Source organism: Apodemus sylvaticus, chromosome 23, assembly GCF_947179515.1.
Source record: "Apodemus sylvaticus chromosome 23, mApoSyl1.1, whole genome shotgun sequence".
Lineage (NCBI taxonomy): Eukaryota > Metazoa > Chordata > Mammalia > Rodentia > Muridae > Apodemus > Apodemus sylvaticus.
In genome coordinates, this window is record NC_067494.1 from 3115505 (window position 1) to 3127795 (window position 12291).

Below are 12291 nucleotides of genomic sequence, written 5' to 3' on the forward strand. Positions count from 1 at the left end.
AGTCTATAGATTCAGTGCAGTCCCCATTCTTTACAGAAACTAAAAGGACAATTTTCAACTTCATATGAAAACACAAAGGTCATGGGATAGCTGAAACACTCTTGAATGACAAAGGAACTTCAATTCTCAAATTGTACTACAGAGTTTTAGTGATTAAAACATATCAAAAACAGACATGCTAATCAATGGAATATAATGGAAGATGTAGATTTAAGTTCACACACCTATAGATACCTGATTTTTTTATATATAAGAAGTCAGAAAAAACCCACTAGGAAAAAGACACTACCTTCAACAAAAGGTGCTGGTCAAACTGGATGACTGCGCATAGAAGAATGCAAATAGATCCAAACATATCACCCTGCACAAAACCCAGCTTCCCACGGACCAAAGACCTCAACGTAAGGCCATGTACAGTGGATCTGATAGAAGAGAAAGTGGCACTAGAACAAAAACACAGGAACTAAGAATAAATTGATAAATGGAACTTCAAAAAACTGAAAAGCATTCGTAAAGGTAAGGTACACCATCATTCAGACAAAGTAGCAGACTACAGAATGGGAAAAGAATTTACCAACTACACATTCAATGGAGAGCAGATAAAATATATAAAGAACTAAAAATAAATCAAGAAAACAAATAACTCAATTTAAAAATGGGGTACAGATCTAAACAGAATTCTCCAAGGAAACTCAAATGGTTGAGAAGCACCTTTTATATGTTCAACATCCTTAGCTATTAGGGAAATGCAAATCAAAGCTACTGTAAAGTTTCATCTTACACCCATAAGAATGACCAAGATTAATAAAACAAATGACTGCTCATGCTGGCTCGGATATGGAGTAACGGGAACACTCATCCATTGCTGCTGAGAGTGCAAAATTCTATGGCCATTATGGAAATCAGTGTGGTGGTTCATCAGAAAGACGAGCATCAGTTTACCTCGCGATTCAGTATATTACTCTTGAGCATACACCTAAAAGACATTTTACCCTACTACAGAGAAACTTGCTCAACTATATTCACTGCTGCTCTGTTCATAATAGAAACTGAAAACAACCTAGATGTCCATCAATAGATGAATGGATAAAGAAAGTATGGCACTGTCTGGGGATATGGCTCAGCAGTTAAGAGCACTGACTACTCTTCCAGAGGTCCTGAGTTCAAATCCCAGCAACCACATGGTGTCTCACAACCACGTGTAATGGGATCTGATGCCCTCTTCTGGTGTGTCTGAAGACAGCTACAGTGTACTCATATATATATATAATAAATAAACTTTTTAAAAAAATACGGCATATTAACACAATGAAAGGTTGCTCGGGTATTTTAAAAAGGAAATCATGAAATTTGCAGGTAAATGAATTGAACTAGAAAATGCCCTGAATGAGGTCAATCAGACCCAGAAAGACAAATACGGTGTGTATTTACTTATATGTAGATGTCAGCTGTTAAGTCATTGATAAACACACTACAATGTATAACCACAGAGGTTGGGTGGAGTTTAAAGAACTTGTAAGGGAATAGCTTTCCCAAGAAGGGAAATATAGATCGTTATAGACTGAAAAGGTGATGTGGTCTGGAACAGGAAGTTTGAATGGGGAAGAGGCAGGAAATGGAGAGGAATACTAGGAAAGACAGCTTAAACTAAGGGCCATTTGTGGGGTTGTATGGAAACCTAATACAGTAGAAGCTTCATGTTATATATCATATATGAAGGCAATCTTAATAAAATATCCAAATAATGAGGTACACAGAGCCCTAGATGGACATTGTTTGTCACCAAATGAAGCTTCCAGTATTGGAAATATATTATATTTAATTGAGTTCTCGGCCAAAGGGATCCCAGGGGAACCCCAAGCAACCCAGACTATTGACAAGGCTATTGGTTGTTCAAATTGAAAGCAAGGCCCCATTGCTGAAGACAACACCTAAAAAAGTCACTGAACATGGAGATGTCAAGTTGAGGGCCTTCATCCCAACTTTCTTGGTACTGAAAGGTACTTGCTTGTTACCAAAGAAGAAAGGTAAACACCAACACAGCTACAAACAACTTCGATTGACAATGGTGACCAGCCAATAAGAAAAGCTGGTGCATTAGCAGCACAAAACTTGCAATAGTAACCAACCAAGATCTAATTGGTTTTAAGGCTTCCTCCATTAGATGCAATTTATCCCTGATATTGCTGGATGGCCAAAATCCTGAGACTAGATAGTCCAGAGACCTAGGGAGAATACGGTATGTATTTACTTATATGTAGATGTCATTTGTTAAGTCATTGATAAACAAGCTACAATCTGCTGTACCAAATACTACTGTTCTGCTGAAAGAACATAGCAGTAAAATGACTCCCAACAGCATTGAGCTATATTCATAGATCCATGACTTGCTCGGCCATCACCAGGGAAGCTTCCTCCTGCAGCAGATGGGAACATGTATAGAGACCTACAGCCAGCCAGTCTATATGTGGAGAAGGAAAGACTTTGGAATACTGGCCCAAGAACAGATGCCTCCAACAAATTCCTGGCCTCGTGGCTTAGGGAACCCCTTGGAATGGCACACAGAAAGAGTATAAGAGCCAGAGGGGATGCGGGACAGCTAGACAACAAAGCAGTGTTGATTCCATTCTGTTGAGTGCTTTGTGCTAAGAAAGTTCAAGGTACTTTGCCAGCACTATAATTTTCTGAAGCACGAAATAAAACCCACACAGAAAAATCGAAGCCTTGTGGAAAAAACTTAGGGATTAGCTTTATAAAGCCATTAGCCCGGGAAGAAAAGGCACCCAGTGCTAGAAGCTCTTTCTGAACAGACGCTTGTTGTCACTTAGGAATGAAAGGAAAAGAAAACTGATGCTGAATTATGGAATACTAGGAGTTTCACATTTAACTTAATTGATCTTTAAATCAAATCAGTGAGCTATATATTTTTTGGATAGAAAACTAAGAGGAAAATTAATGTGGCTTAAATAACATAGGCTATTGACAGAGGGAAGAGTTTAGCTCAGTCTGCATGATTCCAAAGGTAATGCTCTTTCCAGGACACACACAAAGTAGAAGAACAAAGGCCACCAATCTAATAATAGTTCCTTTCGTCTAGGATTTCGTCCTTATCTTTGAAGAGAACAGAAGAAAACAGACTTTCCAAATGAATTGTTCTTGCAATACCCTCCCAACACACCAGCGTTCAGGTCCCCATTGCATATTTGAATTGTGCATAAAGAGTTAGTATTTGGTCATTCACAAGAAATATTCCTTTTAAGGTAGTATGTGATTCACTACTATCTATCCAGTGCTAATCACACAACGCATATCAACTGCCCTTTCCAATCACAGTGCCATGACCATCATTACCATGGGAAGAATCCTAAAACTAAAGAAAATCTGTAGATTCCTCAGTGAAAATAGGAGACAGGTTGGGGACAGGCATGGCTTTGGAAACTGTAAGGACAGCCAACATGAAAGCCAACCTTAAACTCAAAAATATGCCACTTATGTGCATACTAAAATTGCTAAAGATTTGGTTCTATACAATTCCTTACAGTTCTGACGTACTGAGCCGGGTGTGTTAGCACACACGTGCAGTTTCAGCACCCTAGGCATGAATAATTAAGCTCATTCTTGACTTACTATTATTTATTAAAATGCATTGCTTCAAAATTATATCAGATTATTGAGGGGCTGACAGATGTAAAAAAAAAAACAATAGATAAAATTGAATAAGAAAATATCAGCAAGTAGATGCAATGTACAGAATGAAGCAAACTCTCAGTTTGTGAATGCTTGGTCGTCAACGGGCAGTCTGAGGACAGTCCCAAACCATTTGAAAACTTAGTGGCTTCTTGAAGGCATAAATTCTGATAGTGTCATTTATCAATCACTCATGTAAGGGTGTTTTACCGGGAATATCATGGGCACCTAGATAATATTGGAGGGGAGTGAATTCACTCCTACATATAAAATATGATACAATAAATTCCAATCTGAATAAAGTTTTTTAAATGGGAAAAATAAAAAACATAGTACAGGGCAAATGGAACTGACCACAATCCTTGTTACTATAATCTCGGAATAGCAAATTCTCCAGAGGGCAATACACTGTGTTGCTTTCAACTACCCAAAAGATGAAAACACACTAGGCAGTTCATTGGCAAAGTAAAATTTAAAATAAAATAATTTCTGAAGAAAAAGTCTCTGTGAGGCGGATGCACTTCTCTGATTTGAGAGGCACTATCTAGCTTTCTTCTGTCTCTTAACAGGAATACTTATTTGCTCTCAGGTGACAAGAAGAAAGCTTTAATTCTAACATTTTCTTACTGAGCATCATGGCTACTTTCCAAATACATAGTCAATATTTAAATACAAGTAACATCCATATTAGCAAGGCCTTTGTGTAGAAGGATGTAAGGGGTTATTATCTAACAGTAGCTGGATGACACATGTTATAAAATCCATGAATGTTTGCTAATGAAAGACTTCTGTAGAAAGGTGAATTTAACCCAGTGCTTCTAACCCTGTAGGTTAGGACCCAGTTCACAGGAGTCACTAGAACCAACCAAAATAGCAGATATTCATATAGTGATTTATAACAATAGCAAAATCACAGTTATGAATTACTAGTGAAAATAATTTTATGGTTGGGGGTCACCACAACATGAGGAACTGTGCTAAAGGGTCACAGGTTTAGGAGGATTGAGAACCACTGTTGTAACCTCTGAGTAGTAGTAAGAAAGATTCATAGCTCAACCTTTCACTGAGAGCATTTCAGCTGGACAAATCGAGGGATAGATAGCTGGGTTGCTGTACTTTGTGTTACTTTAAAGTCAACGAAGCTTAAAAATCTCACGTTAAGAAGTTCTCTTAAATCATTGAGGGTATAACCATGTTCTGACTTTAATTATGACATGATAAATTTCTAACCAAATCTGTAAATAGTTGTATGCATGTTGTGAAGTAGTTATATGAATATTCCACAGAGCAGGTGTGTGTGTGTGTGTGTGTGTGTGTGTGTGTGTAATTATCTTATATAAGGAAAACTAAAGAATTCAATCAAAAGCAGTGTTCCATGTGCAGAGTTCCACCTAATAGTACTCTTCCATAGTAGCTTTTCATCTCTGTAATTAATACTTGAGACGGACAACTCACAAGTTAGAGAGACATATTATAGCTCACAGGTTAATTGGTTGAAACCCATGGATACTTGGCCTGTTGCTTTGGACCCATGGTGGCATGGTAGGAGCACACAGTTCAGGAGATCTATCCACGTTATGGAGGCCAGAAATCACAAAGTCAGGAAGATGTTGGTTGTCGATATCCCACACATGGGCATAAACGTTAATGACCTAACTTCCTCTGTACATCTCTATTTCCTAACTGTCTAAACACCTCTCAGTTGGCCACAGGCTTCAGACCAAGCTTTCAACACATGGGCCCTTGGAGACATTTAAAATACACATTATCACAGCCTCAATAGGAAACTGCACGGAGACACAATCACCATCAAATACCTCACTTTACAGAACTGGAGTTAAGAGTACTTGCTATTCATGGGTTAAGAGTACTTGCTATTCATGGGTTAAGAGTGCATACTACTCTTGCAGGTGACCCAGAGTACAGTTCCCTGCACCCACTTGTGGCTCACAAGGTTTGTGACTGCAATTCCAGGGGTTCTGATGTCCCTTCTGGCCTCTGCAGGAACTTTACACATGTGGTACAGACACATGCAGGCAAAATAATCACACATAAGATAATAATAAGCAAGTCTTTTTTTAAAAAAATCCTATTTCTGAGGCTGTGGAGATGGCTCTATGGGTAAAGATATTTGCTGTGTAATCCTCCAGCATCCATCTAAAAAGCCAAGTGTGCTACCAGAGGCCTTTAACCCAACATTGGGATTAGGGCAGGATCAGAGATAGGCAGATGGTGGGAGCTCACAGGACAGTCAGCCTAGCCAAAACAGTGAGCTTCCAGGTCATTAAGAGACCCTCATTCAAGGTAATAAGAAAGATAGAAATAAAGGAAGATGCTGATGTTCTTTCTCTGGTCCCCTTCAGACTTCCATGCATCTAATTGGTCATGGGCATCCACAAACATACTCACATGCTTGTAACACACACACACACACACACACACACACAAATCCCATTTCCCAAGACATATCTAAGGACATGCCACAAAGCCAGCTAAGTAAAAGCAATACTCTTATTATTTCAATGGAACTTGAAGACCAAAGTTTTTAGGTCATCTCTGCCCTTAAAAGTCCTTTTTCCTCTGGATTGAAGCGGCTGCTACAGAACACCCTCCCCAACTCCCGTCAATGAATCTTCGCTGTCTTCGGGTGCATAGCATATAGTTTTCTGTCTACCATGTTCTTGGCTCTGTCAGACTTTATTTAACTCTGCTTGTGCAGAGTTCCCTATTATTTTTTCCTACTATTTCAGGGAGAGAGCATTGAATCTAGCTCACCGTGCCTCACCCGCGTTGCTCAGCGGAACATTGCTCACAGGAGCCATTCAATATCTTAGTGGGCAGGAAACAAACAAAGGGGCACTGTCCAAAAAAAATCCCGTGATGATTAATAAAGGCTGATTTGTCTACTCTCTGCATGTAAACTACAGTTTTATGAGTAACCTGACCCATAGCTCTTTAGTTTCATTTTTAGATTATTCCCACTACCACTGGCAGCTGCCCACGCACATACAGCCCTATCTACCTAGTCCCTTCTGTGCTGTTCTCAATCCACACATTATAACAAAGGAGAAAAGCATTTCAGGGTGAAAATTAAACTACAGATATTCTTTCCCCAAGTGATTCCTTCAAAATAACTTTATGGTTAGAACTTTTAAATTTTGTTCAAAACCTCATTGTCTTAACCAGAGAGTGCACATAAACATACTTGAGCAACATATCATCAGTTCCCGTGGTTTTCCAGGGACAGCATTTGGACACCAGAAGGAGCCGCTTTCCTCTGCTAGCCCTCTTTGTACAACAATTTTATTTCCATTACACTGGGAGGTTCGGAAGTACTAAGATCTGATTTCCTAAGGTTCTGTATTTTAAAAGCTGCATAAGCAACTGCCTTAAAATGTGATTTATAGAGTAAACAAAAGATAAGGAGTTATAGATTCTAAAGTATGATGGGCAATGATTTTTAAGAACAAATGTCCTACCAGATATATAAACCCTCTAAATCCCTCTGTGTAAGTGGTAGTCAACTAGAAAGCACGCCCTCTCAGACTAAAGCTGCTGGATTGTATTACTATTACCAAAGCCTTTCAAATGCTAACAACTCAGCCATGGCAATTTTTAAACTTTCAATTTTGCACTATACTCCTATATAGATAATTGTATTTGTAGAATGACTTATACATACATACCCACATAAATCATTTATATATATTTTAGTAATGTTTTGTCTTCTGAAGTCAAGCCTTCAAATATTTCTGGTCTTGTATCTCCTGAATGCTGGGAGTTTAGATTCATAAATTAATAATGTTCTCAATTAAAAGTGCCATGGAAACACATAGTGTGTCTTTCTTGCATAGGCAAGGCGCATTGCAGCTGAGCCTGGAGCTGCGTGTAAAGTCCCACAACATGCTATTGCCACAGTGTCATTGCCCTGGTCCATGTCGTAGTCCCCCAACAAACTGTTATTTTCTTTAAAGTATTTATTTGATAGAAATGCAATGGCCTATTCAACAGAACACCAGATTCATCTCTTTAAAAAATGCTTAGTCTAGTATTCCCAATATATTCCCAAGCTGTTAAATCATTTTGATGCCTCAAACCAGAAGACACAAACTGCAATGCTTTGTATATAACCAACAGATACAGAGAACTAGCCAAAGATTTATCTAGTAGAACAAATTTAGCTATGTCTAGGGAGAAAAACAAATAAAAAGTGTTCTTATTCTATGTTTTTTATATTGTCCATAGTTCAACAGGTTTATAAAATACTGAGGCCTGAAAATAGCTTGTGCTTTTCTCTCCATAGTAAATCTAAAATTAGTGAGTTATTTTCAACCAATATAATTTTTTTTTAGAGACACCTACCACATTAGTCATATGACAAGGGTATGAATGTGAACACATCTAATGGAAATGTTCTGACAGATAATGTTAAGAAAATGTAGACATTTGTTTGTATTCTGTGGGCAAATAATTTTTATGTTTCTATGGTGGTTAATATTTCAAAATGTTTTACTTTCTTCTGGTAATGCCAGCCTAGCAGATCCAGGAATCCTTATCTTACATGACTTGCTTCTTTAAAGTGAGGAATCCCCACGCCTTGAAGTACCATTGAGACGTTGATTCTATTAACGTCAATTAATTAATCCTGACAGCTTACTGGATGGTTTGTTCGGTAATTTAGAGCTATTGTTTTCATGAACACATCCTGCCAGTGTTATTTTCTTGCTATAAATAATATAGATACTTAGGGAAGAATTTTAGACAAGGAAAACAATTGTTTCAAATAATTCGACCTTTTGAGCCTGTAACCTAGGCAGCCAAGCAATTTGGTTAGAATACAATTGCTGAATAAAACGTCTTTATTTTTTGAAATGCTAAGTGTACGCACTTTTCTGATTATAAAAATAAGAAGTTCATTATGGTTCTCTTCTGCCTTGGCCAACAGGATACTCCAGACTGTGAGCGGCCATTCAGGGTTTTCCCACTTTCCTGCTTGGGCTTGGTCACTTTGTATCTTCACAGTCTCTTCATGTTGTCTATTCTATTATTCCACTGTTACTAAACTCAGTGTTTATGAGACAAAGTAGCGAGTTCATTGCTTTTGATGAGAAATTCATTCCAAGCTTCTATTATGCACCCACTATGTGCCAGGCATCATTTTAGATGATGGAGATACAGTCAAGAATCATATTCATGAGAGAAGTGAGCATATTTCCCTGCGTCTATAAAACAAGAAAGGGGGAACAGCTGCTAGTCAAACCAGCAAGGAGCAGAGAGAAATTTACAGACATCCCTTTGCAGAAAAACCTGTTACCATCAATTTGCCCTCCTGGAAGAATTTAGTTAATACAGTGAGGGCTGATGTCCTCTGACTATTGCTTATTTGGGTATGGAAAACTCATTCCTTGCTGCCCAACCCTCTTCTCAAGGCTCCTATAATAAAGCCAGCCCTCACCCGTGGGCCTGTGCTGAGTACTAAAAACACTAAGATCTCAGGAAGGAAAAGCGTTTAAGTAGATCACCCCTTTGTGTCACAAATCAGCCTAAATAACACAATTTCCAGGAAAGGGAGTTTGAGGTCTTGGGTTTCCTCCCTTGCAATCTTTGATATTGTAACAAGCAATCGCACCTAGAAGGGCTACCCATAAATACCATCCATGCTGTGCACCTAACCTGGCAAGAATACTTGCTGAAAGGAAACATTGTTGAAGAGATGATTTCAAGATTGGTGGGCTTGGACTTTTAACTCGCTTTCAGCTTTGTGTTGTTTTTCTGGCTTGGCTATTCCTGTCACAAAGTGACCCTAGGCTGGTCTGCTTGCTGCCTGCCTTAGGTTGAAAAAGGGTATTGAAATTTACAAGGATCTTACCCTTGGCCCCCACTCCCAGGGCACAGCATTCTCACACCATTTTAAGATGGTTCCTGCTCACTATCGCTCTGAAGTCAGGCAAGGCTGCTCAACAAGGCTGCCCACAGATTAGCACATGCTTATCACCTGCCTGGCAATTGCAAATGCCCTTCCTCTGAGAGAGAGAGAGAGAGAGAGAGAGAGAGAGAGAGAGAGAGAGAGAGAGACAGAGACAGAGACAGAGACACAGAGACAGACAGACAGAGAGAGACAGAGACTGACTTCTTGATGCTTGCATTTCAAAGCCCTGGGCTCCCCAATTTGAACTGTGTGCATGTAGACTTCTTACACTTACATAAAGACCTTAAAATATCAAAACTGCCCTAACTTCACAAATTATATAGACCTTGCTGAGACAAGCAAATGTTCCAGTAGTGCATATTTTTTGTTTTTTATTTTTAAGAAACAGTGAGCAGCATCTCAATGCAAATAAAGAAAACACCACAGGACTCCCTGTGAGAAAAGAAAGCAGCCCAATATCCAATTCATTCCCAAAATTCCTCAGGAGAGTTTTTAGAAGAGCAGCAAAGAAATCACTTCATTAGTTTGTGTACTAAAATTTCCAGTTTATGGGGCAAGGTAAGACTTGCTCAAGTTTGCCAAACTTGATGTAAGTACGAAAACTCACAATGTAATAAACGGGTAGATCGTTGGGAGAAATATCAAAACAACTGCATTTGGTCTCCCGAAAATCTCTGCTTTCCTCAAGTTCCTTTCCTACTCAGTGAGCGAAATTACTTAAGCACCAGGGACCAGATGACCAATTTAGGGAGGGCAGGTCTACATCTCCCATTTCCCCTTAGATTTGTTGGCCAACAGCCTTATCTTTCTTTCCTAATGGCATTTCTAAGACAGTCCCTCCTCCCCATATCTATCAGTCTAATATCCCATTGTTCAAATCTTTCAAAAGGAAAGAAAAGCAGATTGCTCTGTGCAAAGAATGTCTTTTCTTCTACCCTGGTTCTTAGTAAACTTTCCAACAACTCTCTCTCTCTCTCTCTCTCTCTCTCTCTCTCTCTCTCTCTCTCTCTCTCTCTCTCTCTCTCCCCACCCCCCAGTGTAGCAGAGCAGAGCAGAGATGGGGTTAAAGTCTCAAGGTTCTCTTTCTTTCCCCTTGCTTACACCACCCCAGTTCCTCTCCCACTCCACCCAAGCTCGATTTTTTAAAAGTAGGCTGAAGCTCTAGCAAGAATTTATTCTGTTTCTACCTCTGACCCAGACGTGGACATAGAAAAGGCGCCAAGGCAGGCGACAGGAAAAAGGGATGCTTGAGAATAACCGATATAAAAGAAAACTACTCTAATTGGGATTAAATATTTTAAAGATTAACTAGCGAGCTCTGTGGAGACTTAAAACTGCTGTCTTTTGCCTTATTCATTCTTCTTTACATACACGTTTGGTATAGCAGGCTCGATTCTAACGCTTTTAATATATGACCCTTGTTGGTTAAAAAAGCATTCAAACCAACTTTAAATCCGTGCGTGCTTTCCGAGTGTCTCCGACATATTCTTTTATGACACTGCACCGCAGTTAAGCCTTCAAAGAGAAAATGGAAAAACTTTAACCAGTTGCTACTTTATTACAAGCAAACCATTTCCTGCTTCATTTTTTGCAACCATTATAATTAAATGCACTAGTGTAATGAGAAAAAAAAAAATCTCTTAGGGTTGTGCCACCCCAGCCCCACACTCCTATAATGATTTCAGGTTTTGCTTCGGGTGTTTGGAAGATCCCACAAATTCTCTCCTGTGCTCGCGTGGCAAACTTTAATTTCAAGGAGTGGGGGAGTAAAGCGCTGGGAACTCTCGCTCTGGTCCCCTACTCTAGCTGGGAAAGGGAGGGCTGCAGAGCTCACACTCAGCTGAAACACTGGATAACCACAGGGTGCAAGCCTGGATTGTACTGGGCCAGCAGCCTCAAGCTGCCTGCTCTGTATCCGAGCAAATGCCCTGCTGTCCCTAAGCACCCAGGCGACCGCCCAGAGACTGAGTGAGTGTCAAGCTGGGGAGTCCGCCACCCACGGTTCTGCGGTCCAGCAGCGCTGACCCCTTCCTGCCTTGCCAGGCCCTGCCCAGTCCCCGATGACCCTATGATTTGCCTGGAGTTGAGTTTCAGAAGTCAGGACAGAAAGTTTCAGGTTTCTGTTCACACGGTTATTCAAGACACCGCGGTGAGGACCTCACAAAAGAGACCAGGGCCTGTAGGGAAGGGGTTTTGTGTTTTAAGGACACGCTGGCTGCAGGTCCTTGGCGTTACTCCGGCTCCTTCCCACTCTGCATCAACCCAATCTGCGCCCGAGTCCAGTCTTTTGCTGTTTCTTTTTCTCTTGTCCTTTCCTGCAGCATCGGTCTAGTGTAACCAGGGAGTGGAGTTTGAAAAGGGTGCCCTTAGTCAGATTTCCAGAAAGATAATTATCTGTGTAAGGTGGAGGGTCTTGATGATTGATGGATGTCTCTTTCTCAAAGGCCTTTTTCCACCAAGCACAAAGCAGGCCAAAAGCACTCTCGTTGGACCCCCACTAACCTCCCAGCGCTGCAGCGCCAGACGGTCCAGCACAAGCCGGACTCCCCGAGACTGTCTTGCTCACTTCCTGAGTGCACGGAAAAGTCGGTAGAGCCTGCTCAAAAAACAAACAACAACAAAAAGCAAAAAACAAAAAAAAAATCCAAAAAACAAAACAAACAAACAAAAAAAGC